We start from the raw sequence: 23,723 nt of genomic DNA, 5'->3' as shown, positions 1-23,723 counted from the left end.
TGCTTACTAGAAGGGAACCCCTTAGCAATAAGTTTCCTTCCCAAGAGGCATATCTAGCTATTCCTGTTTTTTGAGACTCATAACTGAGGCTCTATTGATTCCTTTTTTGCATATTTTAGGGGACAGTGTATCAATGGAGACTCTTTAGCTCAGTGATTGTTGTGATTTGCATGTCTACTATTCATTGCCCCCATTTGCCAGAATCCTGCTCCACACTGATGAGGGGAAATTCTCCCGAAACAGCTGTCTGTGGATGGATGCCTGGCTTTGGTATTTCTCTTGTCATGTGGTGATATGCACAATTGAGTTAGACCTTGAAGCAAATGGGGCCACCCTGGTACTTCCCTATTTGTGTCCCAATACTGGCAACTGAGTAGGATTTAAGGGGCTACATCTCAGGGTGGTTTGGTAATATCATTACTAGGAGGCACCCCCTAGTAACAGGTTTTCTTCCTAGGAGTGATATCTGGCTATTCCAGCGTTTTTAGACTCATAACTGAGGCTCCAAAGACTCTTTTTGTGCATATTCAATGGGGCAATGTATCAATGGAGACTCTTGAGCTAGTACTCCATTGAATCTTTTTGCTGATCTCCCTGAGCTCAGTGATTGTTGTGTTTAGCAGGAGAAAAGGATTGAGGAGCAGTAAAATCACCAGTGCAACCAGGCAGTAGGGAAAGCTAATTGTATGCTGGGCTGTATAGCTAGCGGTATAACCAGTAGGAAGAGGAAGATTGTGATCCCACTGTACAGAGTTCTAGTGAGACTAAATACGGAATACTGGTCCAGATCTAGAGGTCTTACCTACAAACAGTGCTGTACTTACCATTAAGCACTCGTGATCCTCTGCCTAGGACAGCGGTGTTGATTGGGGTAGCCATTCAGTGAATTTAAAAAAAGGAAAAAAAAGCTAGATATTTTTGATGTAGATGCTGCCTCAATGCTGTGGCCTGGAGAATAAAAATGAATATCTACCTTTGGTTAAATTCATATGGATCGGAAATTATGCAAAATGTACCTGCAGATTTGCATTTAACCTGCTAAAATGTCCCATAGCACATAAGATGCTGAGGATGAAGGTATTTTTTTTTACCTTCATCCTTGGCACCACTTCCATGATATTAAGAGTTTAATCCATATGCATATATGTCATTTTGGTGCACTGGCGGCGGGGCTACCACAATGGGGGAGATTTATCAAAGGGTGGAAAATTTAGACTGGTGCAAACTGCCCACAGCAACCAATCACAGCTCAGCTTTCCTTTCAGCATTGCCTAAAGCTGAGCTGTGATTGGTTGCTGTGGGTAGTTTGCACCAGTCTAAATTTTACACCCTTTGATAAATCTCCCCCATTGAGTCCTGGCTGGGCCGGACTAGATGGACCAGGTGATCTTTTTCTCTTGATAATCTTCTATGTTTCTATGTTCTGAATACATTCCCTGTGACCTGTGCAGAGCCAAACCAGTAAGTACACTCTGCTTGTGAGCATCGCCCAACTCTAACCACCACATCGCAGAGAAGAGTGGCAAACAACAGACTAGAGGAGCATCAAGGGAGCTTGGAGAGGTGAGTATGTTATAGTACCTCTTCCCCTACCAGGTTTAGAAGGAAACTGTTGAATTTCTTGACCAAAACATTAGCATGCACAGATTTATTAAGGATCAAAGATCTCTCTTCAGGACCGTCATCCTTTCCAGAGAACTACTGTATGTATTGCAGAGCTCCACTGACCCTCTGGGAATCCCCAATCATTCAAACTGAAAACTCCAATTCACCCTCAAACATGAGCATTTACTAGCAACTAGAGAACCCTGTGGTCTTCATCCCTTAATTTGAATATAATTTGTAATATCTTACTACAGGAGAATAAGAATTCTATAAGGGAGGCACCTATGGAGTAATGCTAAGAAGTCCTATTGTACAGTTACATTACATGTAGATCCGCTTGGAGCATCAGCAGTGATACAGGACACTACCGGCTTTAGTACATTTTCCAGAATTCAGTCAGCTGTTGAACAGTGACATCTTGTGGTCTGAGATAAATCTATACCCTCCCTGGTTAGCTGTGTTCTGCACAGTCCACCACAGTACACAGCCCTGCTACAACTACACATTTAACACCACCACTATAACCCAAGGAAATACTGAATGATACAAAAAAGAACATCTCTTCTGAAGAAACCACGGTTTACCTAGAAGAGTTCTAATTTTATAGGCTGAACACCATTCTCTCTATGATGATATTAAGAGTATTGCTCCAATGGGAGTCTGCAAAATATATTTTTTGATACCGCAATCTCAGGGACTGCTCCACCTCACTATCAACACTAGAGGAAACATAATCCAAGCTCCCTATTTATTCTTGATATCACAACTGTGTCCTTGTTTCCATTCACTCTCTTGTACTGTTTCTCCTGTCTTATTGTGCATTCTTAACAATACACCAGCTGCCATACCAGTATGCCTATAACATACTTGGGTATAGAACTAATATTTGACTAGTCAGTGCAACATGAACACGAGTCCAATTTATCTGGTCGACCTTGACTGGGTGGTCTATTACCAACAAAAAATCTTGGTGTCTGTTTCTCTATTCCAATGGCCTATGGTCTCCCAGCCACATTAATACAGAACTTACCAAAAATCTTAATGGACCAGAAATTCCTAAAATTGTAGGAGTCCAGAGCCCTCTGGACTTTCCCCAACTTAAGGTGGCCTTACACATCAAATAAAACTACAATAGAATAACAGTTAAATAATCATCTAATGAACAATCTTTTCATAGAAACAGATATACACATTTCAGTCCATACTGGCTGGTAAAGTTGATCAGACATCAGGGTACTGCAGCCTCAGCTCCTACTGAAATGAATAGCAGCTGAGGCTGCAGTACCGGGGTGTCGCTGCTACACAAGGAAAAGAGCCAACTGCTTCCAGCTCCATTCTTATTGTAGTGCAGGCGCTGAACAGCTGATTGGCAGGCCAATGGACTATTGATAGCCTATCTTGTGAATAGATTATCAATTGCTTTTTCCTGGACAATCTCTAAGACTTACCTTAATAATGTTAATGCCCTCCTTTTTCTTTTCCCTTACCTTGTCCCTCTTTCTCTTCTTTCTTCTTCTATCGCTCTCTCCTGGGGTGGGCTGCGGAGCACTCCTCTCCTAGCTCCTAAATGCATGCATGAGCCTGCTGTTTGTTATAGCAGTTAGCAGTTACATATATTTTTTCCAGTGTTATTTTTCCCAATCTCCAAATAGTCAGTTCAGGTAGAATTCATTCAGACCATGTTAAACTATTGTATATTCATGATGCAGAGATCGACTGGCCCAGAAATGGATACAGAGAGAAATAGACACCAATGAATGGGCACAGAGATGGAGAGACACAGAGATGGAGAGACATAGAGATGGAGAGACACAGAGAGATGGTAACAGAGATGAAGAGACACAGAGATGGATGTGAACAGAGATGGAGAGACACAGAGATAGTGAGACTCAGAGATAGAGAGACACAGAGAGATGGGCACAGAAATGGAGCGACACAGAGAAGGATGGGCACAGAGATGGACAGAAACAGAGATGGAGAGACACAGAGATAGCGAGACTCAGAGATGGAGAGACACAGACAGATAGGCACAGAAACGGAGAGACACAGAAAAGGTCGGACACCGAGCTGAGCAGACACAGAGATGGACGGGAACAGAGATAAAGGGACCCAGAGATGGAGAGACTCAGACACAGAGATAGATGTGCACAGAGATGGAGAGACACAGGGATGGAGAGACACAGTGAGATGGTCACAGAGATAGTCTGTTTTGGAGCACCCTTAGGAGCACTGCCGCGTCATCCGTCCTGCCCCTTCTAATGATAATCAATGGAGGGTAGGGGCCGGATGATATGGCAGTGCTCCTAAGGGTGCTCCAAAGCAGATTTTAATCTAAGGAGGAATGCCAGCTGTATCCCCACTAGACTGAGGGGAGGGGCAGGGGGTGTCAAGGCAGGGAGGAGGCATGGCCTCCCCTTGTGCCAGATTTACCATGACTGGCACGAATGTGCAGCTGCCCATGAGCAGGTGTGGATTTCTGCACCCACTGTACAGCAGGCACAGGTCAGGCCGGTGTGCGCTTCTCAGTGAATCCGGCGGGTCACTTGGGGCAGGGCCCGATTTATAACTGCCGTACTTGTACGCCGGTCTTCATAAATGTCCCCCAATGTTGTTATATGAAGTGAGATAACCAATCAAGAAACAGTAATTCATTACATTAATTTCAAGTGAAAGCAATGCACAGATTTCATTACAAATGGAACACAACAGTGTGGAGCAAAAAACTGTGGATAACTGAAGTGTAAGGGCACAAAGAGGGGCTAATAACTCCTTGGAGAACAAAGGGGACATAACTGCAAATTGGGCAGAAATGTGGCTTGGTCCATTTTTCTTTTCATTATTTCTATGAAGGTTAGGCCCCAAGAATGATTTCCTCTAGAAGGACCAGGGTACTGCAGTCTGACACTGGACCTATGGAATTACATGAAATACAGTCATTATATTTGTCAGTACATTTTGTGTAATAGATTTGTCATAATCATAATTTTTTTGTGGAAGATATAAGATATATATTTTGGAGCTTTGTGTATAAATGTAAGTGTACAGTCCCATATATCAATAAAAAGGTATACAAACATTCAGTTGTAGTAAATATTCTCCTACATCGTGCAGAATTGTTTGAGGGGGTTTATAAACACATAGCGTTAAAATAGAAAAACAGGAAATCTCTTGTCCCGCTGTTTAAATGTTAAAGATACACTCCGTGTGTATATACACTTAAAATTATCTCCTGTTTGTGATAAGCCTATACTAACTTGGTATTTAAAAAGATGAAATTTGCAGTAAGTAGGTGTAGTTCTAATGCAGGAAAATGGAGGGGGCATCTAATCTACCCTGGGCCCGAAGCTAAGGGGGGTGCAGGTCACCCTTGATACACAGCGCCTCTGTCAGCAGTTTTATTATGTAACAGAGACACTCAATATTGAGCAGCTGGTCTCCTGTGTCCACACACATAGCACTTCTGTCACTTAAAGCTGCCGACAAAGGCGCTGTGCATCAGGGCTGGTGGTATTTAGAGCCTCCTACCTCTCAACTGCCGCTCGGCATTCCGAGGAGCCAAACCTGATGAACAGATCATCGGTTTAAAACACTGCTCAGGAGGGCACACTTTATTATATCCCATGGATGGTAGGGGGGCAGTTTAGCCTTTTGAGGAGGGCACAGTGCATTATATCCTACTGAGGGGGCGCAGAGCATTATAACCTAATGGGGGAGGCATAGTGCATTATATCCTACTAAGGGGGTGGAGTGCATTATGTCCTACTGAGGTGGCACAGTGCATTATATCCTACTGAGGGGGCGCAGAGCATTATATCCTAATGGGGGAGGCATAGTGCATTATATCCTACTGAGGGGGCGCAGAGCATTATATCCTAATGGGGGAGGCATAGTGCATTATATCCTACTAAGGGGGTGGAGTGCATTATGTCCTACTGAGGTGGCACAGTGCATTATATCCTACTAAGAGGGCACATTGCATTAAATGCTACTTAGGGGGCATTGTGCATTATAACCTGTTGAGGAGGACGGGGGGCATGTGTGGGCACCACTGTGCCCATCTACTGCGACACAGCAGGAGGAGATCACTATGTCACAATTTCCACAGACTTCATGCTCATAGCATGTCATGGCATGACTAGAGTACGAATTTCAGTATGGAATCCCGGCAGAGCTCCCCAGTATGTAATCCTGACACAGCCACCTCAAAACATTGCATCCTGAATTAGACACTGCCCTGGTGACAGGATGATCGGATACCAACTGGGAAAGGACCACGCATGGCACCAGCCTAGATCGTAGTTTCACACTAGTGATAGCAACAGCGGAGGAACTGAAATCTATTGTTTTCAATATGTGTATGTCGATTGTTTTCTCTCCGCCAGTCTCTTTTGTGTATGTTTACTTTTACTTTTCACAGCATGTTCTGGTGTTGCTGTTTTTCGTTTCCAACAGCAGAACTGAAAGGAAAACATGCTGTAATAAGTAAATATACACAAAAGAAGCTGGCGGGGTAGAAAGCAATCAACATATGCAGCAATGCATCAGCGGGAGCACCAGGGACCCATAGGAGGGCTACAGGGTAGCGTGGACAGGTAAGCATAGTCTTGTTTTGTTTTTCAATGTGTATTAAATTACACGACCGCCATCTCTACAAATTCATTACCAAACAAGTAATAAACCAAACTTTTTGCAAAGTTCATAACGAATCTCGGCTCATGAAGTTCGGTTCACTCATCTCTATTCGTGTCTGAATGCATATTGACTTTTTCTGGTGTTTTTTTCCTGATTCTTCAATAGAAAACCTGGAATCACGTGATATAGAATCTCAGAAGAATGAAAACTCAGAAAATAAAACACCAGAGACAAAAATGCCTATAGGAAGTCCTCTTCTCAATAAACCCTGAGCATAGAAATTTCATTTCTAGATACCCACATCTACAAATAGGAAATTCTCTCAGATCACACTTTGGATTCCGTATGGAGACTTCAAGCAGATTCTGCCACGTGGCCTCCGCTTGAAGTTCCGGCAAATATCATTGAGCCTATGGGACGGCCAGAACCTCTAGCGGAGGCCGCGTGGCAGAATCCTTTCGAAGTCTCCACGTGGAATTTATAGTGTGAATATACACTTAGGTTATAATCACTGAATACAAGAACTTTGGACAGCAACTGGGTGGTTGCTCAGGGTAAACAGCGTGGTCAGTGACCCAGAAATTGTTCACACCTGACTGGAAGAAATGTATTAGAAATTTAAAAACTGAGGGCACCCTGTTGTTTTGATAGAACAACACAAGCCAAAGGACAGGCAGATACAAACAACAAAGGTGGCAAGAATCCTATTTGTGCCCACATTCTACCCTCATGCAGGAAGGAGGTAGGGCGGTGGTCCACCTTGAGAAAACACTGGAGGGTGGAATCACAAAAGTGTAATATCACAAATTTTTGCCTAGAAAGGAACCACAAGATCATTGATAGCAGCCCTCAACAAAGGTAACTTCCCTTGCCTCAATTGTGCTGTCTGTGGTATCCTGCTCAATGGTTATTCGCCCACCCACACAAAGGTCAGCGTTTTATCATCAAACAGAAGTATACCTGTAATCCTGCCTTTGTCATCTACATGATCATGCGGTTTGGCATATAATAGTAAAATCAAAATAGAGGTCAAACGTTCCATAAGCAAACACAAAAGCATCATTAGAAAATATCTCCCGGATTTTCCCATTTCGAGACAATAGAGATGAATCACAGAATTAGAGATAACGGGTCATTGACGATGTGCCCCCTTAAAGACAAGCGGAGACAGACAGAGGTTACTCAAACAGAAAGAATCCAGATGGATATTTTCACTTGATTCTCTATATCCAAAGGGTCTGAATCTAGAAATGAAATATTTATATTAATTTTGGGTTTGTTCTTGTTGGCATTTTTTTATAGCCTGGATAGCTAGATACATTAGGTTTCATCATTAGGTTTTTATAATACTGTGTTTCCCCGAAAATAAGACGATGCCTTATATTCCCCCCCCCCAAAAAAAAAACAGGCTTACAAATGTCCCCACAGCTCCGGAGCTCAGGGGATTTATGTAGAGGCGCATTGCCTCTACATAAATCCGCACGGCCTCTCCGTGCAAAAATTTTGAAACCTACACCAGCTCAGAGCGTAGGTTTCAGTATATTTTTTTTTCATGGAAAAAATGATAAATGTGGCGCACGCAGAGGCCGCGCCCCCCCCCATAACGCCCCCTCTCCATCCCACTGGCGAAGGTGGCCCAGATGCGAAAAAAATATTCACAAAAATACTGTTTGCGAATATTTTTACGCCGAATTGCCCCATCTGCGCCTAAAGAACGCATTTATGCCTTTTCATACATGTCCCCAATTGTCTTATTTTCGGGGAATGTCTTATTTCTCTCCCTCCGGCCCCTGGGGGGTGAGAAATGAGACATCCTCACCATGACCGAATCAGCGGCAGGTCAGGCGTGCGGCGGAACATGTGGAAGACATGGGGGCTATGGACCAGGCTGCCTGCGGTGCCGGTTTCGGAGGTTGACAAGGAAATTAGGTGAGTCCTGGGTGGCGGCAACTGGCGGCCTTACTTTCAGGGGACGCCTTCATTTAGACTAGGGGGTGTCTTATTTTTGGGGGAATGCCTTACTTAGGTTAAAGGGTAGAGTAGTTGGGGTGTCTTATTTTAGGAGGGTGTTTTATTTTCGGGGAAACATGGTATGACACAAGGTGGTCTCACCTAGGTGGAGTCTACCTTCACAGCAAAACCCAGTGATATTCCACATTTGGAGCACTTTTTTCTTGGCTCTCATTATCTCGGTTGATTCTTCTTGTATTTGTAGTGTGCATGGTTCTTATTCTTATTTGACTTTTTCCCCTATACAGTCCTTGATATAGAACTTGGCACTTTTCTGGCTACGTATGAGGCATGGGGGCAGCCACTTAGTCTCAGCACCCACACAAGGGGTTTAGATCTACATAGGACTGAGGTCCCCTACTAACACTAAGATGGCTGTGACCCCAGTACCATGGAACCTTCCTGATGGGCAGTATAGCCTAGGGCCATGCAAAAGGCCAGCAAGATATAGGCAGCTCTCACCCAAAGCTACTATCCATGCTCAGGTCCTATAATTATGGGATGTTGCCCATTACTTTCCACCACTATTTCTTGCCAAAGTGTCATCATTATGAGCTGTTACCAGTTACTTCCACTAATCTTTACTCATTTTATGCACCAGCACTGTGCATTCTTACATGTACAAGCTTGGGGAACACAGAAATGGCTGTACATTGCACTTATGGTTAATAATAAAGCTTGTTCAGCTACATTTAAACCAACATCAGAAGTTAATATATAATTTGATCAAACCATATTGCCTACTTTAGCCATAGTGCAGCGTATGCTGGCGACCACCACCGACGCAAAGCCAGTGCCCACAGGGGGAGCAGCCCAGTGGTCCAGCGACCCCAGTGTCGTAGAACCAAGCTCCCAGGGCCAGAGCCAAACCCCCCGCAGGCATGGCCAGCAGAGGCAATGGCCGGCATCCAACACCTTGTGTGAACAGATCTAAAAGCCCACTCCATGTGCTCCCAGCTAGACTGGAAGAGAAGGGGCTTACCATGCACATCACTTCCCGCTAATTGGTCACATATGGGTCTTACTGGAAGGAGTGCAAAAAAAACAAAGCAAGGGGACAGAATACAAAAATGTATAAGCCTGGAGAACACAGAAATGGCTGCACATCGCACCCATGGTTGATACTAAAGCTTGTTCAGCTACATTAAAAACCAACATCAGAAGTTAGTAGTGGTCGCCAGCGAATGCTGCACCATTGTTAGAGAAGGGACTCATGTGTATCAGAAGACCTGCACGTGAGGCAAAATGGTTTGATCAAATTATATACTAACTTCTGGTGTTGGTTTTTAATGTAACTGAACAAGCTTTAGTATCAACCATGGGTGCGATGTGCAGCCATTTTCTTGTTCTCTAAGCTTGCGCATTCTTACTGTACATGTATACACACATGCAGAATAAACTAAAAGACTACCGGTGTAACAGGCCAGAGTATACCCCCAGCCCAGACTATACCCGGCGTTAAAATGACCTAGGCTAGATTATACCCCGGGTATATTTTGGCCTAGGCTAGATTATACCCCGGGTATGTTTTGGCCTAGGCTAGATTATACCCCGGGTATGTTTTGGCCTAGGCTAGATTATACCCCGGGGAAAAATTTTGGCCTAGGCCAATTCATACCCCCTCAGGCCATTTTATACCCCCATGAAATCAGTAGCATTAAGTGATATGCACAAGAATTACTTAATTTTTCAACATTTTATTGGGGATTCAGCTTTGTCTGCTGAATTAAAGTGACACTGTCACCCCCTTTGTGCATTCTAACATCTCTACACAGGTGTAAAGGGTAAATTTAGCGTTTTTCATACCTTATTTCATATCATACATCATGGTGTTTGTTCAAGTAAAAAGTGTCCTTTTATCAACTGCAGATTGTATTAAGTGGGCGTGGCCTCACTGCATTAGCACCACTTAGCCCCGCCCACAACGGCACCATTGGCCCCGCCCCCTCGACGGCCATTGGAACAGGCTGGCCGAAAGGTCTAGACTCCACCCCCTTTACGTCGGCCAACCAATAGGCGTCAAGGGGGCGGTGCCAACGGTGCCGTTGTGGGCGGGGCTAAGTGGTGCTAATGCCGTGAGGCCACGCCCACCTAATACAAACTGCAGTTGATAAAAGGACACTTTTTACTTGAACAAACACCATGACGTATGATATGAAATATGAAAATAGTGACAGTGTCACTTTAAGTGAGAAGCTACTGATGGAAATCTTAAAAATATAATCACATAGGGGGAGAATTGTGATTTGAGGAGTTTTGTGAGGAATGAAAGGTGGAATCTGATTGGTTGCCGGGGGCAACTAAGCCAGTGTCACTTTACAGCATGTTTGATAAATCTCCCCCTTAGATGACATTTATCTTTGTTTTTGCACAATTTTTTTCCCCTGGCTAATAAGGAGATTTTGTGCACTTCATAAATATCTGTGCAGTACTTATTCAGGGTTTTGCGCTATTTTACATCAGTTGCCAATGCCTGAACCTTTTTTTTAATAAAAAAAACAGATAAAAAAGGAATCCGTTTTTTAGGCATACACAAAAAACATGGTTGACTGCGTTTTTGTGTACGCTAAAAACAATGCGTTTTGATCTGTTTTTCAAACCATTTTTTTATTTTAAATAAATGCAGTGTGAACCCTGCCTTAGGCATAAATTGTGCAATAAATTGTGCAAGATGTATCAAGGCACTTGCGTTTAATAATGATTTTTGCGCAACAACCGTAAAATTATGCGCAGCCCCTAAAAACCTCCTCCTGCTCATATAAATTGTGCAAATGATGCACTGATGGGACAGCGCCATCTACTGTCAGTTCAATGTGAGGAGCCTAATATGTTTCTCTGGCAGATTCTGTGGATTCGTGGCTCGGAGAAGTTCTCATAATGGCCCAGGACAGATGGAGAAGATGAGGGAAGAACTCCGATCAGAGAAGACGTCCCCTGTGAGTCACTTCATATAACTGCACTGTAATGTATATGGTGTACAGAGCCTGTGTACAGTGCGCCCACCTCTATATGACTGTATGAAGTGATATTGGTCTATGTAGAGAGGATTATATTCAGTAGCAGCGGTGGTGTTAGTCAGTATGTGGTGGTGTTAGTCAGTACGTGGTGGTATTAGTCAGTAGCAGCGGGGTGTTAGTATGTGGTGGTATTATTTGTTACTTGTTATCTGGTACTGTGTTTTATTGGACTTAGTATACTGGATTTGGTCAGTAACAATATGGTGGTGATGGTTGTGGTGTGGCGGTAATATTTCCCCTTGTGTACTGGTAATATTGGCAATATTGGTCTCAGTAAACAGGATTTGTTTAGTAACAGTATGGTGGTAATATGTATAGTGATAATATTTCCTGTATACTGGTATTATTGGTAATATCAGTCTTGAGATATATATATATATATATATATATATATATATATATATATATATACCAATAGCATCGAGAAAGGGGGGGCCCAAGTTGACCTCTTACACCAGGGTCCAAGAGACATTAGCTACTCCCCTGGGTACATTACACCCCTGTGTATGAAAATATATGCCCAGGGGTATACTGTGGCCTGGGCCAGGGGTCAAAAAAACTGTGAAGTAATAACATTATGGCCTGGAGGGATATAGCATGGTCTAGGCTGTTTTACACCCCCAGATATATAGTTTATCCCCCGGGGTATACTGTGGCCTGGTTCGACATTAGATGGATATATTCTGACCTAGATGGGAATACTCTGGCCTAGGTTATGTTACACCCTAGGGTATAGTTTGGTCTAGGCAATTTTATACCCTGGGGCATATTCTGGCCTGGAGGGGTATTGTTTGGCCTAGGCTATTTTACACCCCGGGGTATACTCTAGCCTAGGCTCTTTTTTCCTCCGGGGTATACTCTGGCCTAGGCCAAACTATACCTGGGCCAGTACCGAATCCTCTTTTAAAGGACACCTAACTCTTGCATACAACACCTTGCACCCCTGGGTTACTACACTGCGACATGCCAAAAGGTTTTTGAAATGATAGTAACATTTTAAATACTTCTGCCTCTCAAAGTCTGACCTCATCAGAAGACAAGTAATGGAATATACTGTATAAGAGATGAGCAAATTATTTTGTAACTAAATGCTTCTAAACATGTTCATATTTCTACAATTTCAGACATTTTGAGATACATTTAGGAAAAAAACACTGAAAATGGTTGCAGCAATACTCGCACATTGCTGGACATGGCAGTGATGATGATGATGGATCACATCATCTCGAGGAACCCACACGATGGGCTTCCCCATAATGCTTTGCAGTCACCACTTCACATCAGGGGCACTAGCTAACACACCAGCCTTTCATCCCTTGTGACTCTCCAGTGTTGCTGATCTACACTTTATTCTCCACTATGACAGTGTAAAAAACCAACTGCCTAGAGTCATTTCTAGAAAACCTTTGCCTTCTACCCAAAGAAAATCCCCATAGCAGTGATATTACCACCTTGGCTAACTACTGCTCCCATCAGGCACAGTCTGATTAGTATTAGTGCATGTTCAGAGAACAGAAAACAGCAGGTTTTATCATCAACTATCCCTACCAGGCATCATATACACAGCATAAAGCTGTACTTCTTATTGATTTCTAGACATTTACTGACACTCAGTGGCCGTTTTTCAGTATTACATAATATGCAATACTAGTATAAGCATACAAATTTTTAAGGATTGCATATTACTGCACATAATTCTCTTTGCCACTCGCTTAACAGTGAATGTTCCATTTAAGAAAAATGATAAAGCAGGTCAGCACTTTCACCATAAAAACATTAATTTATTAAAGACGCATTAAAAATACAAAATGTGAACGTCCATAAGGAAAAAACAATGGCCGAAGGCCCTCACTGGTAGATGATGTGCACCACAATAACCATAGGTATAAGAAAGAAAACACGTAATAGGGTTCCTTCCCCTCCCACCTGTGGCCTAATTCAAACAACTGCGATCAAATTATATACAAATTAATATAACAAATAAAATTCTTTTAATAGTTTAGCAGAAGATTAAGTCTATGATTCCACCCCCTTTACGTCGGCCAACCAATAGGCGTCAAGGGGGCGGTGCCAACGGTGCCGTTGTGGGCGGGGCTAAGTGGTGCTAATGCCGTGAGGCCACGCCCACCTAATACAAACTGCAGTTGATAAAAGGACACTTTTTACTTGAACAAACACCATGACGTATGATATGAAATATGAAAATAGTGACAGTGTCACTTTAAGTGAGAAGCTACTGATGGAAATCTTAAAAATATAATCACATAGGGGGAGAATTGTGATTTGAGGAGTTTTGTGAGGAATGAAAGGTGGAATCTGATTGGTTGCCGGGGGCAACTAAGCCAGTGTCACTTTACAGCATGTTTGATAAATCTCCCCCTTAGATGACATTTATCTTTGTTTTTGCACAATTTTTTTCCCCTGGCTAATAAGGAGATTTTGTGCACTTCATAAATATCTGTGCAGTACTTATTCAGGGTTTTGCGCTATTTTACATCAGTTGCCAATGCCTGAACCTTTTTTTTAATAAAAAAAACAGATAAAAAAGGAATCCGTTTTTTAGGCATACACAAAAAACATGGTTGACTGCGTTTTTGTGTACGCTAAAAACAATGCGTTTTGATCTGTTTTTCAAACCATTTTTTTATTTTAAATAAATGCAGTGTGAACCCTGCCTTAGGCATAAATTGTGCAATAAATTGTGCAAGATGTATCAAGGCACTTGCGTTTAATAATGATTTTTGCGCAACAACCGTAAAATTATGCGCAGCCCCTAAAAACCTCCTCCTGCTCATATAAATTGTGCAAATGATGCACTGATGGGACAGCGCCATCTACTGTCAGTTCAATGTGAGGAGCCTAATATGTTTCTCTGGCAGATTCTGTGGATTCGTGGCTCGGAGAAGTTCTCATAATGGCCCAGGACAGATGGAGAAGATGAGGGAAGAACTCCGATCAGAGAAGACGTCCCCTGTGAGTCACTTCATATAACTGCACTGTAATGTATATGGTGTACAGAGCCTGTGTACAGTGCGCCCACCTCTATATGACTGTATGAAGTGATATTGGTCTATGTAGAGAGGATTATATTCAGTAGCAGCGGTGGTGTTAGTCAGTATGTGGTGGTGTTAGTCAGTACGTGGTGGTATTAGTCAGTAGCAGCGGGGTGTTAGTATGTGGTGGTATTATTTGTTACTTGTTATCTGGTACTGTGTTTTATTGGACTTAGTATACTGGATTTGGTCAGTAACAATATGGTGGTGATGGTTGTGGTGTGGCGGTAATATTTCCCCTTGTGTACTGGTAATATTGGCAATATTGGTCTCAGTAAACAGGATTTGTTTAGTAACAGTATGGTGGTAATATGTATAGTGATAATATTTCCTGTATACTGGTATTATTGGTAATATCAGTCTTGAGATATATATATATATATATATATATATATATATATATATATATATATATATATATATACCAATAGCATCGAGAAAGGGGGGGCCCAAGTTGACCTCTTACACCAGGGTCCAAGAGACATTAGCTACTCCCCTGGGTACATTACACCCCTGTGTATGAAAATATATGCCCAGGGGTATACTGTGGCCTGGGCCAGGGGTCAAAAAAACTGTGAAGTAATAACATTATGGCCTGGAGGGATATAGCATGGTCTAGGCTGTTTTACACCCCCAGATATATAGTTTATCCCCCGGGGTATACTGTGGCCTGGTTCGACATTAGATGGATATATTCTGACCTAGATGGGAATACTCTGGCCTAGGTTATGTTACACCCTAGGGTATAGTTTGGTCTAGGCAATTTTATACCCTGGGGCATATTCTGGCCTGGAGGGGTATTGTTTGGCCTAGGCTATTTTACACCCCGGGGTATACTCTAGCCTAGGCTCTTTTTTCCTCCGGGGTATACTCTGGCCTAGGCCAAACTATACCTGGGCCAGTACCGAATCCTCTTTTAAAGGACACCTAACTCTTGCATACAACACCTTGCACCCCTGGGTTACTACACTGCGACATGCCAAAAGGTTTTTGAAATGATAGTAACATTTTAAATACTTCTGCCTCTCAAAGTCTGACCTCATCAGAAGACAAGTAATGGAATATACTGTATAAGAGATGAGCAAATTATTTTGTAACTAAATGGTTGTCACCCAAAGCTTCTAAACATGTTCATATTTCTACAATTTCAGACATTTTGAGATACATTTAGGAAAAAAACACTGAAAATGGTTGCAGCAATACTCGCACATTGCTGGACATGGCAGTGATGATGATGATGGATTACATCATCTCGAGGAACCCACACGATGGGCTTCCCCATAATGCTTTGCAGTCACCACTTCACATCAGGGGCACTAGCTAACACACCAGCCTTTCATCCCTTGTGACTCTCCAGTGTTGCTGATCTACACTTTATTCTCCACTATGACAGTGTAAAAAACCAACTGCCTAGAGTCATTTCTAGAAAACCTTTGCCTTCTACCCAAAGAAAATCCCCATAGCAGTGATATTACCACCTTGGCTAACTACTGCTCCCATCAGGCACAGTCTGATTAGTATTAGTGCATGTTCAGAGAACAGAAAACAGCAGGTTTTATCATCAACTTTCCCTACCAGGCATCATATACACAGCATGAAGCTGTACATCCTATTGATTTCTAGACATTTACTGACACCTAGTGGTCGTTTTTCAGTATTACATAATATGCAATACTAGTATAAGCATACAAATTTTTAAGGATTGCATATTACTGCACATAATTCTCTTTGCCACTCGCTTAACAGTGAATGTTCCATTTAAGAAAAATGATAAAGCAGGTCAGCACTTTCACCATAAAAACATTAATTTATTAAAGACGCATTAAAAATACAAAATGTGAACGTCCATAAGGAAAAAACAATGGCCGAAGGCCCTCACTGGTAGATGATGTGCACCACAATAACCATAGGTATAAGAAAGAAAACACGTAATAGGGTTCCTTCCCCTCCCACCTGTGGCCTAATTCAAACAACTGCGATCAAATTATATACAAATTAATATAACAAATAAAATTCTTTTAATAGTTTAGCAGAAGATTAAGTCTATGATTCAACCCATTGGGGAAGGAAATAGATAACATTAGAATCCAGAAGACTGAGGTGGAGCGGGGCTCCTGGACCCAAAATTATATCATTCCACGGCAGTGCTGTAGCGTGTTTGATTGGCACTTTTATAGAGAGACAAAGCAATGGGTGGGTATAAAAGTTTTTTTAGTTCACCCTCAGTTACACAAATTACCATGGGTTTCATGGGTAGATAGGCCAAAGAATATAATTTAAAAAAAAAAGTTTTTTTCTTTATGGGATAGATTCACTGAAAGTAATGAAATAGTCACAGTAAATGGGCCTTTAACTCCTCTTTTCCACAACCCTTCTTCTCCTCCTGCTTTATCAGAGGCTACCTTTATGGGATGGGATAGAGAGGATGACATTAGATTTTATCACATATTGGGGGGAAAACCGCTGTCAAGTATTGAGACTTTGCGTGTACAGACTCCGGGGGGTTTCTATCCCCTGGTTTGTTTATAATCAATTATTTTCTTACGTTAACACTTTGAGATTTAAATGTTCACTGAGGGCTAAACCCACAGCACTAGAAAGGTTATTTTTACAAAAGGAAATCCCTACACATACACTTTCATTTTTGTATTCTGTCTTATTGGAATCGGTCACACGAGGACATCCTCACTATGTTGGTTCTTGGGAAAGGGAGTTGCAGGTTTCTATTGCCAAGGAGGATTGGGTTAAGGCGTTTGGTTTCACCCATAGGATGTCCACTGCTTGTATCGCACAAGAGAGGAATTACAAGTTGCTCTCAAGATGGTATAGGTGCCCCGCCTTATCACATTCAATCTACCTGGATGTACCAGAGGTTTATGCTGGTGCTGTGGAGTAGGAAGGGGGACAATTCTTCATATTTGGTGGGATTGCCCATTAAGCTGGTCATTTTGGGATAAGATCTTTGATGTGTCTCACAGTGTTACGGGATGTCCCATAGGAAGGTCCCCAAAGGTTGCTTTGTTTTCTATTATTCCTGGGTCTTGGCTCTCTATAAAGAATGGGTTGTTGTGGCATTTTCTAGTGGCCGCCCGAACAGTTACTGTATTTCCAGGAGATGGAAAAGCAAAGATCCCCCTACAGTTGTGGAGAGGATTCATGAGCTTAATATAATTGAGAAGATGGAGGAGTAAGTGGCAGGAAGGGGGGGAGGACAGGATGGCGCTCAGGGGATATGGGATCCATGGAACCAAATTTTGGGGTCTCAATATATGCAGTCAATGTTGAATTATTTTCTTTTTGACAAAGCTTGTATAGCGAAATGCAGCGTTGGGTGAGTGGTCTTACCAGGCAAAATACATTCATACCCGGAGGTTCAAGTATACTCCTCTTTGTATATATTTTCTTACACATTTTTTTATTACCTTACTTTGTTTATATTACTTTGTTCTAAACTTGCACTTGCAGTATATATATCTAGACATTTAACTTATTTAAGCACTGTTGGAGTTCCTTGTTTACTTTGTGCACTTTTATACCTCCTGGGACTGAGTGATATACCATCAACTTAATTTAGCATATAGAGCATACATTATTCATCTATTTTTTGCCCTGTAAGCCATCCAATGGTTGTACTGTATCATTTTATGCTTCCCCCTTTTTTTAGCATGGTTTTAAAACATGTTTTTTGTATGTAACAATAACGTTTTGATTTGATTTAATAATTTAAGAATATTGTCCAGCATCCTTTTTGGTTGTAGGATTTATATATTGTTTGATGTATATGGACATGAGTTACTAGTAGTCATATTTAGGTTACTGATATAATACAGGAATATATTCCTCTACAATACCCCATATATTAAGGTCTTGTTTAGAATAGGTTGTGACGAGAAAAAAAAAACAAAACAATTCTTAGTATCGTCTCTGATTACTGATTTTTCGGGTTTACGCAAATGTTCTCTGTTGTTATGACTGACAATATTGGATGCATGTGTAATAAGGCCTCTTCTTCTCAAATGTGAGGAAAGAGAAACTCATAGAAAATCTGTGTGGAAAAATTTCTACTTAGACAAGTGAATTCACCCAGCTTTGTCTGACACCAGAGATGAACTGATCCCAGTTGTTTCCTTGGTCATTGACAAGATGACTAAGGGTCCTATTATACGGAGAGATTTTTAACTATTAAAGACTAACGATAAACGATCGCAAACAAGATTATTTATCGTTACCTGAAATCATTCACCATATTAGGCAGAACGATGGTTGTTAGTTACGATCGTTACTATGATCGTTTATTCCTTCTGATCCCAGCAAAACAATGAACAATGTGCAATTACACTGAACGATTAGTGAAAAAAATGCGGAACGATTGTGAAATTACAGCGAAAGATTAACAGTGATTTTAGGTTCAGATCTAAATCAACGATCAACCACATACGAACGATTTTTCGAGCGTTGCCTGCAATTACACAGAACCATTATCGTTTAAATTTGAACGATATAACGACTTTTCGCACAATAATCATCCCGTGTAATAGGGCCCTAAGATTCTTTGAGTTTTTGATTGTCACGTTTCCACTGGCCATTTGTATGTGGGCGGTAGGTGGATGAAATGCAGTGATCTGTTTGAAAATGCTCAGGTTGTCAATGATTGAGTTCACAAACTCTTGTCCCTGGTTGCTTATTAGAGTGTCCATAGAGCGAGGGCAGCAAATAACAATAATATTGCTACTACCTTGGCTCTGTTATCTGGAACAGCAGTTGTTTCTAGGTTTTCTATGGGGATTTGCTGCAGCTCTGAACAGTTCCTGTCTTGACCAGAGATGTCAGCAGAGAACACTGTCAGACTAAAAAGAGAACAACATGCATTCTCTATGGAAGTGTGTGACTTCCGGTGTTCAATCATAGGAGAAAGAAGAGGAGTCGTGACGTGAGCACGCACAGGACCAGAACGAAGCCGCGCCGCGGGACACCAATCACCTGTGGTGGGTATATGCACCAGCCAGTAGCGAAATTTGGTGGGGGCAAGGGGGGTGGTCGCTCCCGGGCCCACTCAGACAGGGGCCCACTGAGGTCTCAGACAGTTAATGCTGTCTGCAAAAGCTATTGCTTTTGCAGACAGCATTAACACGTCAGTAGTGGCCGGGGCCTCCAAGCAGTGTCGGACTGGGCCATGGGAGGTGCGGGGATCCTCCGGTGGGCCCCTCCCCCACTCCCGATGACCGACCGGCAGCTGCTGGATCCCTGGCTCCAGCCCCCACCTCGTCCCCGCAAATTGGTCGGAACTGTATGCACTCGCACTCCTAATGAGCGTATACAGTTCTGACTGGGCCAGGATGTGATTGACACAGCATCAGGAGCCATTGGCTCCTGGCTGTGTCAATCATTCTTGTTGCCGGAGGCAGCGTTATGCCTCCAGCCACAAGTTGCTGTGCTCCGCATCGGCGCACGCCCCCCGAACTGCTGCGGCCACCCTCTCCTCTACGTCTCTCTTGCGACTGCAAGCATGGTCTTGCTTGCAGCCGCAAGAGGCAATCTTGCCCCTGTCTGATGCGTCGCTCCCTGGGGGATTCCCAGGGAGCGCACGTATCAGCAACCTTAGTGCGCGTCGCTGGGACTTCCCGTACCGGAAGTCCCGGCCCGGGCGCACACTCAGCTTCCGGATGTGTGCGCTCCCCGAGAATGCCCCAGAGAGCGACGCATCAGCCGGGGGCAGAAGAGGAGAGGAAGCAGCGACAAGGGAGCGCTTGTTAGGTGAGTTGTGTGTTTGTTTTTTTTAATCTGCTGTGCAGGGGGCAATCTATAAGGGGGGAATACAGGGGAGGGGAGCCATCTATAAGGGGGGGATACATCTATAAGGGGGAATACAGGGGAAGGGAGCAGTGTCGGACTGGGGTACCTTGGCCCACCAGGGAAATTGATTCTTGGGGCCCACCCAACATATAAAGACATAATCAGCGCCAAACCTTTCACGTTAGTACAGCGACTTTGCATAGAGCTGTGTATGTGAGCAGCAATACTAGTGCACTGCCAGTCACTTATACAGTTGTTACTGGTTGATGCAATTGTGGTAAAACTGCACCATTTATGTAGAAACTTTAATGAAATTCCAACAATATTGCTGTAAAAACACATAAAAAATGTCATGTGTGAACACAGCCTCAGAAGATGAAGGAAAAAATGACCATCTAGTCTGCTCCTCTATTACAATCTCCAGCAGAGGAGACCCATGACGGTTTTGCCTCACCACAAGCTGTTGGGCTAGAATAAGACTTTAAAGGACCATCATGAAAGGCACATCAGTGGTCATTAAAGTGTTAAAGGGGTACTCTGGTAAAAAAAAAAATATTTTTTTTAAATCTGATATCAGAAGTTACAGATTAGTAAATTACTTCTAATTGAAAATCTTCAGTCTTCCAGTACTTATCAGCTGCTGTATGCCCTGCAGGAAGTGGTGTATACAGTGTGACACAGTGCTCTCTGCTGCCACCTCTGTCCATGTCAGGAACTGTCCAGAGCAGCAGCAAATCCCCATAGAAAACCTCTCCTGCTCTGGAGAGTTCCTGACATGGAGAGAGGTGGCAGCAGAGAGTACTGTGTCAAACTCAAAAGAATACACCACTTCCTGCAGGACATACAGCAGTTGAAAAGTACTGGAAGACTGGAGATTTTTTAATTAGAAGTAATAAACAAATTTGTATAACTTCCTCACACCAGTTAGTTTGAAAAAATATTTTTCACTGGAGTACCCCTTTAAGGTCAATACAAAATGTCAGACAGATGTGATTAAAAGTTTAATCTGTCTCAGGGTTGAGACACCCAACAATGTCCAGAATGTCACTCAATCCATCATAATGCAAGTGAGGGGCTGAGCACTCATTATAGGAGATGGGTTCCATTATAGTCTATGGGCCCGTCATGTGTAACATGACTGATGGAGTGATGATCTAGCCACCACAGGAGGTCTCAGCACTGACACTGACTGATCAAAACATTTTACATGTCTGCATGATGTCAAAAGTTTTTATAATTGCAGTGGAAAGAAAGCGGTAAGCATGGTGTCACACCGCTAGGTTCACACAGTAGTTTGGTCATTTTTTTGTAACCAAAACCGGGAGTGGATTTGAAGCACAGAAAGGCTCTGTTCACACACTGTTAAAATTTAAAATAACGCCAATTATTTGCCATTAAATGGCGGTTGTGCAGGAGATCCGTGAGGCTTGGGCGCTGATCAGCTGATTCAGGATTCTCACATCAAAGATGATAGGTGTTGTAGTAGACGTAGGAGTAAGATTTAAATCAATGGATAATGTGTTTCTAAGGGAATCCTCAATAGATCTGATGATCTCATCTGATGAAACCCGTCATACATTGATTAAAGCATTACTGTTATATCAACTACAACACCTATCATCTGTGATGTGAGAATCCTCAGCTGATCAGAGCCCAAGCCTCACGGATCTCCGGCACAACTGGACCTCCAGAGTGTGACCTTCTCATCACATACATACAGTATACATATATACACAAATAGACATACTGCAGACACACATACAGTATATATATATATATACACAAATAGACATACTGGAGACATAAACACTGTATACATATATACACAAATAGACATACTGCAGACATACATACTGTATACATATATACACAAATAGACATACTGCAGACATACACACTGTATACATATATACACAAATAGACATACTGCAGACATACACACTGTATACATATATACACAAATAGACATACTGCAGACATACACACTGTATACATATATACACAAATAGACATACTGCAGACATACACACTGTATACATATATACACAAATAGACATACTGCAGACATACATACTGTATACATATATACACAAATAGACATACTGCAGACATACACACTGTATACATATATACACAAATAGACATACTGCAGCCATACACACTGTATACATATATACACAAATAGACATACTGCAGACATACATACTGTATACATATATACACAAATAGACATACTGCAGACATACACACTGTATACATATATACACAAATAGACATACTGCAGACATACATACAGTATATATATATATATACACAAATAGACATACTGGAGACATAAACACTGTATACATATATACACAAATAGACATACTGCAGACATACATACTGTATACATATATACACAAATAGACATACTGCAGACATACACACTGTATACATATATACACAAATAGACATACTGCAGACATACACACTGTATACATATATACACAAATAGACATACTGCAGACATACACACTGTATACATATATACACAAATAGACATACTGCAGACATACATACTGTATACATATATACACAAATAGACATACTGCAGACATACACACTGTATACATATATACACAAATAGACATACTGCAGACATACACACTGTATACATATATACACAAATAGACATACTGCAGACATAAACACTGTATACATATATACACAAATAGACATACTGCAGAGCAGACATACACACTATATACATATATACACAAATAGACATACTGCAGCCATACATACAGTATACATATATACACAAATAGACATACTGCAGCCATACACACTGTATACATATATACACAAATAGACATACTGCAGCCATACACACTGTATACATATATACACAAATAGACATACTGCAGACATACATACTGTATACATATATACACAAATAGACATACTGCAGCCATACACACTGTATACATATATACACAAATAGACATACTGCAGACATACATACTGTATACATATATACACAAATAGACATACTGCAGCCATACACAAACATGCAGACACAACACACCTTACATATATACATCTAATCATACTAACACACACAGACTCACCAACATGGATACACAGATACAAAAGCATGCAGATTACACATATAAACCAACTATAGAACTACATTACATAATATATACACTATATACATGATAGAAAACACACACACACACACACATACATATATATATATATATATATATATATATATATATATATATATATATATATATATATCACTCACATGCATAAACACATGACACATGTACAGACACACTGATGACAGATAGACAAGTATATACACACACACTCACATGTTCAGCAGGGCAGGAGGCTTCCGTCTTCTTGTCTCCATCTTCTCCCAGCCAGGCCCAGCAGCTTGCAGCCTCTCCCCATCTCCTGTGCACCGACTGCACACATAGCAACAGGAGAGTCACGTGATTGCAGAGGGGAGGGGGATGGAGGAGGCCCTGCTGCTGCTGCTCTCCTGACAGGCAGGAAGAGGGCAGCGCTGAGGCCCAGAGCTGATGTGCGGGAGTCAGGTGAGCAGGGGGGAGGGGAG

This window comes from Dendropsophus ebraccatus, chromosome 12, assembly GCF_027789765.1.
Source record: "Dendropsophus ebraccatus isolate aDenEbr1 chromosome 12, aDenEbr1.pat, whole genome shotgun sequence".
In the NCBI taxonomy this organism is placed as follows: domain Eukaryota; kingdom Metazoa; phylum Chordata; class Amphibia; order Anura; family Hylidae; genus Dendropsophus; species Dendropsophus ebraccatus.
The sequence above is the reverse complement of the archived record's forward strand: the minus strand, read 5'-3'. Positions refer to the sequence as shown.